This window comes from Lycium barbarum, chromosome 7 (genome assembly GCF_019175385.1).
Source record: "Lycium barbarum isolate Lr01 chromosome 7, ASM1917538v2, whole genome shotgun sequence".
Taxonomy (NCBI): Eukaryota; Viridiplantae; Streptophyta; class Magnoliopsida; order Solanales; family Solanaceae; genus Lycium; species Lycium barbarum.
This window is the reverse complement of record NC_083343.1, coordinates 3,124,166-3,130,165: the sequence shown is the minus strand read 5'-3', so window position 1 is coordinate 3,130,165 and position 6,000 is coordinate 3,124,166.

Sequence of the window (6,000 nt, the reverse complement as noted above, 5' to 3'; positions counted from 1 at the left end):
CGAGGTCCTCTTCAGATCTACTCCTTTGTTATGAATAAATTTGAAACTTGACTCAAATGAATTTCGAAATCTCTGTCACAGCTAAAGTCTACTGAGACAGAGAGAGTCACTCTTGAAATTAAAGGTTCTTCCCCTTTTAAAATGTGCAGAGAATGTATTTGATATGGTGGTGTTTCAAGATGTTCCACAAAAAAAAATCCCCCTTGCTAAAAATTTAATAAAAGTCTTTATAGATGTCGAAAATTAGGATTTTTGTTCCAGAGAGGAAGAGAGGAGAGAGCCGTTGAAAATGTTAAAATTTTGTCCTGAAATTGGGGGGAGACAGAGAGAGTAGGGAGGACATTAGGCGTGGGGGACAAGAAGAAATGGAAGGAAGCATGAGTGAAAAGTAGTCAAAAAGGAAGAAGCATGTGGAGCCTATTAAAGAAAAAGGGAAAAGAAATCAGGGGAGATGTGTGGCGTGGTGAAATGAAGAAAGAGGAATGCTGCAAAGTTTTCTTTCTTTTTATTTTCTCTTTTTGTTTTTTCTTTTGTTTTTCTTTTGGGGTAGATAGCTATTATCAAGAATTTACCCCTTGTAAAATAATATTTTGATGAAATAAAAATTATAATACGTTGTTTTAAAATACTAGCTTCAAAATGAGTCCAACATTGATATACTTCCGAGCAATTGCTTATGAGATGAAAATTGTTGATTCTTCCTCCTCTATTTAATTATTCTTGGGGTTCTAATTTAATAACTGGTATAATATATATTATGTAAAGATGATAAATAATTCATATGTAAAAAATAAATATTTCGTAAAGTATTGTCTTGTAATTAATTTAGCGATTCCCAACTCGAAAATGAAAATGACGAACATTTAAAATTTGTGATAAAGTAATACTTGTAATGTTAAAAATAAAAGTAGCGAAAAATAATAGTAGTGAAAATAAAGTATTTAGCTCGTCAATAAATTTAGACGTCCGAGTAAATAAAATTAAATAAAGGAGGGACAAAATTGGGTGTCAACAGTAAGGACCATGCCAAGTTATTCTGCACCAAGTAACCAGTACTATAATGTGTATGGAGCTCCAACTACTCATATTCCACCACCCTTATATCACCAAAACCCTTATGTGCAAAACCCCTATGTTCAGCCACCATTCCAAAACCAAAGTCCTAATTATAATTTCCAGATCCAACAAAACCACAGCAACAACAATATGACCTTACCTATCCCATCCTTTACCAAATATACAAAGATTGAGTTCCCAAAATTTAATGGTGCTGATTTAAGGACTTGGTTATACAAGGTGGAACATTTTTTCTCGGTAGAAGAGATAACCTTGAACCAGAGATTGAAGTTGGTAGCCATACACTTTGATGGGGATGCTTTGCAATGGCATCAGGGATATATGAGAAACAGATCTCATTTGCCCCTTCCAACTTGGGAAGAATATTTATGTGCCTTGGCTGATAAATTCGGGGCTGAGTATTCAGACCCTATGACTGAATTGATGAGAGTCAAACACACTGGAACTGTTAAGGATTATCAGGCTGCATTTGACAGTGTGATGACCAGAATTAATTTATCTACAGATCATGCTATCGGTATTTTTTTGAACAATCTCAAACCTGAACTTAGTGATGCTGTGAGGATAGGCAATCCTTGCAATTTTCCTCAAGCATACTACCTAGCAAGATTGCATGAATCTAACTTTGCTGCCCAAAGCAAGGCCATGAAGAGTTATGCTGGAACTGGCCAAATTCACCCCAGAAATGTAGGTGGAACTGGTTCTAATACTGTCTATAAGGGAAACACAGGTGGATACAGGAATGCTGCACCTGTTACTACTAGGATGGACAGCTCTAAGAGAAGGAATTTGACTCCAACAGAGATGGATGAAAAAAGGGCTAAAGGATTGTGTTTTTTCTGTGATGAGAAGTTTTTCCCTGGGCACAAATGTAAAAATGCTAAGAGGCAATTGTTCTCTTTAGAACTGGAAAATATTGAAGAACAAATTGAAGAGGAGGTTATTGGGGAAGAATTGCAATTGAAGGAAGAGACAGGGGAAGTATTGAAGGAACCCATGGAAAATTGTGCTATATCATTACAGGCCCTAAATGGTACAGTTGGATACAGAACTTTGAGGCTGAAGGGATTCAGCGAACAAAGTCCCATAGAAGTCTTCATTGATTCTGGATCAACACACAACTTCATTGATGAAAGTACAGCAATAAGACTAAAATGTGAAGTGATTCAAATTAAACCTCAGCTGGTGCAAGTAGCTGATGGCAGAGAAATCCCGACTGACAAGATGTGCAAGGGCTTCAAATGGCTAATGCAAGGAGTTGTATTTGAAGGGGATTTCTTGATATTTCCAATAGGAAAAAGTGATATGGTACTTGGGGTCCAATGGTTGTATCCCTTAGAGGATATTAGATTCAACTTCAGGAAGTTGGAGATGGAATTTGAATATCAGGGAAAAATGTTGACCCTACATGGCATTCAACCCAAGTTTAAAACTGTAGAACCCAAGGCCATTAGCAAGATGAATGTGATCACTTCTCAATTCTTTATGGTTAAGGTGAGAAGTGCAGAGGTGGAACTAGAAGGTGAGAAGGAACCAGAGCCAGTAGAAGTGAAAGAGCTCTTGACAGAATATCAAGGGATTTTTGGGGAACCTAAGACATTACCCCCATCCAGAGGTGTGTTTGATCATCATATCCCACTACTGGATGGAGTCACTCCTGTAAATGCCAGGCCATGCAGGTATTCTCCAATTCAAAAAGATGTCATTGAAGAAACGGTGCAAGAAATGTTATCTCAGGGTATAATTCAATATAGCTCTAGCCCTTATGCTTCACCTGTGGTGTTGGTGGGAAAGAAGGATGAATCATGGAGATTGTGTGTAGATTACAGAGCTCTCAACAAGGTGACTGTGAAGGACAAATTCCCAATTCCAATCATAGAGGAACTCTTGGATGAACTTGGGGGGTCTAAGGTATATTCAAAAATAGACTTGAGAGCTGGTTATCATCAGATTAGAATGACACCTGCTGATATCCCTAAAACTGCTTTCAAGACACACTCTGGGCACTATGAATATTTGGTGATGCCCTTTGGGTTAACCAATGCCCCATCAAGCTTTCAAAGTCTCATGAATCACATATTTCAGAATCATCTTAGAAAATTTATTTTAGTTTTCTTTGATAACACTTAGTTCATTTAAGAATCACCTTTGAATTGTTAGTACACAACCAACTCTTAGCTAAAAAGAGCAAATGTGTATTTGCTGCATCAAGAGTAGAATATTTAGGGCACTATATCTCAGCAGAAGGTGTAGCAACTGATCCAAAGAAAATTGAAGCTGTGCGGAAATGGCCAGAACCAACCTCAATTAAGCAATTGAGAGGGTTTCTCGGGTTGACAGGGTATTACAGAAGATTCATTAAGGGGTATGGGGTCATAAGCAAACCCCTAACTGATCTGTTAAAGAAGGATGGATTTGGATGGAATCAGAAAGCCAATGAAGCTTTTGACAAGCTGAAAGTGGCACTCACAACAGCACCAGTCTTGATTCTTCCTGATTTTACAGTGACATTTGTGGTAGAGACTGATGCTTGCAATATGGGGGTTGGAGCAGTATTAATGCAAAAAGGGCAACCTGTTGCCTATCTTAGCAAGGGACTCTCAACGCAACATCAATTGTTGTCAGTTTATGACAAAGAACTGCTAGCATTGGTGATGGCAATTGGCAAATGGGCTCAATATCTAACTCGAAGAACTTTTGTTGTCAAAACTGATCAAAAGGCACTCAAGTTCCTTCTAGAACAAAAGTTGCATACTGGTACTCAACTGAAGTGGATTACTAAACTTATGCAGTATGATTTCTGCATAGAATACAAGAAGGGGAAGGAAAACAAGGCAGCTGATGCACTATCTAGAATGCCATTAGTAGAGTTAGCTACTATGACCCTTTCTACAATCAAAACTGATTTGTTGGAATTGATTATGAAAAGTTGGGATTTAGACCCTGAGTTAAAGGAAATGATAATCAGTATCAAAACAGGAGAGTATGAAGGCAAGGGATACACTTTCATTCATGAACAACTTAGAAAAAATGGGAAGCTGGTTGTAGGCCCTGATGAGCAACTGAGAAAGGAAATTATGCAGTTGTGGCACAATTCACCAGTGGGAGGTCACTGTGGAATAGACCACACATTCAGGAAGCTATCTTCTTTGTTCTACTGGAAGAAGTTAAGAGAAGATGTGCAGAAGCATGTGAAGGAATGTGACACTTGTCAAAGGCATAAGTATGACAATGCTCCATATCCAGGATTAATACAACCCTTGAAAATTCCCGAATTTGCTTGGGGAAGCATAAGCATGGACTTCATAGAAGGACTTCCTAAGTCAAAAAGGAAAACTGTCATTTGGGTGGTAGTGGACAGACTAACCAAATATGCTCATTTTGAAGGTTTATCACATCCTTATTCAGCAGCTGAGGTGGCCAAATTATTCTTGGAGAACATTTATAAACTCCATGGTATGCCAGAAGACATTGTAAGTGACAGAGACCCTATATTCACTAGCAAAATGTGGCAGGAGCTGTTTGGAATATTGGGTGTCACTCTTAATACATCAACTGCTTACCACCCCCAATCTGATGGCCAAACAGAAGTGGTAAACAGATGTCTAGAGACTTATTTGAGGTGCTTTTGTTCTGACTCTCAAGGTGACTGGTTTTCTTACTTAGCTGCTGCTGAGTGGTGGTACAACACCACTTTCCACAGCTCTATTCAAACTACCCCATATGAAGCCCTTTATGGTCAGCCACCTCCTTTGCACCTGCCTTATGTATCTGGGGAGTCTGCTATTGAAGAAGTTGATAGGAGCTTGATTACTAGAGAATTCAAATTTCAGTTGTTGCAGTATCATTTGAAGAGAGCACAACAAAGAATGGAGGGGCAAGCCAACAAGCATAGATCTGACAGGAAATTCCAAGAAGGAGATTGGGTGTATTTGAAAATTCAGCCATATAGACAAGTTACAATGTCTGGGGCCAATTTTACTAAATTATCTGCTAAGTACTACGGCCCCTATCAAGTCCTTCAGAAAATAGGAGTTGTAGCCTATAAGTTGTCCCTACCAGCACAGTTGCTATTGCACCCTACCTTCTATGTCTCACAACTTAAACCCTGCCACCAAGTACCAAGCACTATCTCTCACCCTCCTGTTCTCTCTCTAGCTAGTCCTTACTGCCCTAAACCCATCAAGATTCTTGAGAGAAGAATGATCCAAAAGGGTAACAAGGCAATCACACAAGTGAAGGTACAGTGGGAGCAGTTACCAGAGGAACAGGCCACCTGGGAATATTACCAAGCCTTGCTGATCAGGTTCCCTTCTTTTATTCCTTGAGGACAAGGAAGCTCTTAAGGGGGAAGGATTGATATGAATTAAAGGAGAGTTGCTTAACAGGATTGTACCAAGGCTAGTGTATGCTTGTACTTGGTAGTCATTTAGTTAAAGGTAGAATTAATAGGGGTCCATTCTGGAATACACAGTTAGATCCCTAGTCTTTACCATATTACTTTTGTTATTTGCTTTTCAGTCCCTAAGAGTTAGTTATACAATTTTGTCCTCTAGCTAAGTGGCAGAGTTAGTTATACAGTTTTGTCCTCTAGCTAAGTGGCAAGGATAAATACTGTAACCAGTCTTATTCACAAGAAAACAATGAAATTATTGTTATCTCTAGCATAGTATAGTTTTTATCTTCCTAGCTGTAATTCTCTACACTGCATCACTGACAGTTGATTTATTGAAAGATCTAAGGTTTCAATCCATCCCAAATTTCCAATATCCGTTGGTATATTTCCTATCAAATGGTTCCTGGACAAGTTCAAGGTTCCAAGTTTATATAAGCTTGTTATCTGTACTGGGATTTCTCCGGATAAAGTATTCTTCCTTTTGAGTCAAGTTTCAATGTCCCTTGATATTGTCCAGCTTCTGCATC